The sequence below is a fragment of the Arachis duranensis genome, chromosome 6 (genome assembly GCF_000817695.3).
Source record: "Arachis duranensis cultivar V14167 chromosome 6, aradu.V14167.gnm2.J7QH, whole genome shotgun sequence".
In the NCBI taxonomy this organism is placed as follows: domain Eukaryota; kingdom Viridiplantae; phylum Streptophyta; class Magnoliopsida; order Fabales; family Fabaceae; genus Arachis; species Arachis duranensis.
This window is the reverse complement of record NC_029777.3, coordinates 68981955-68982250: the sequence shown is the minus strand read 5'-3', so window position 1 is coordinate 68982250 and position 296 is coordinate 68981955.

Below are 296 nucleotides of genomic sequence, written 5' to 3'. Positions count from 1 at the left end.
ATTTTATCATGTATTCTCCATCTTTGATTTTGATTTCTAGAGCTATGAACAACTAAACCCCTTTCATTGGATTAGGGAGCTCTGTTGTAATTTGATGGATCAATACTAATTTTCTTGTTCTTCTTTTATCTTTCCTTTTGATTTTACTTGAAAGCTTTCGATCTTCATTCAATTGGATAGTGATCTTGGAAAAGAAGCTATTGAAACATGGATCTCTTCGGATCCTTGAAAGAGGAATGAAGAGATTAGCTAGAAATGCTTTCTCATGCTGGACCAAATTGAGTGTGGATAGGTAT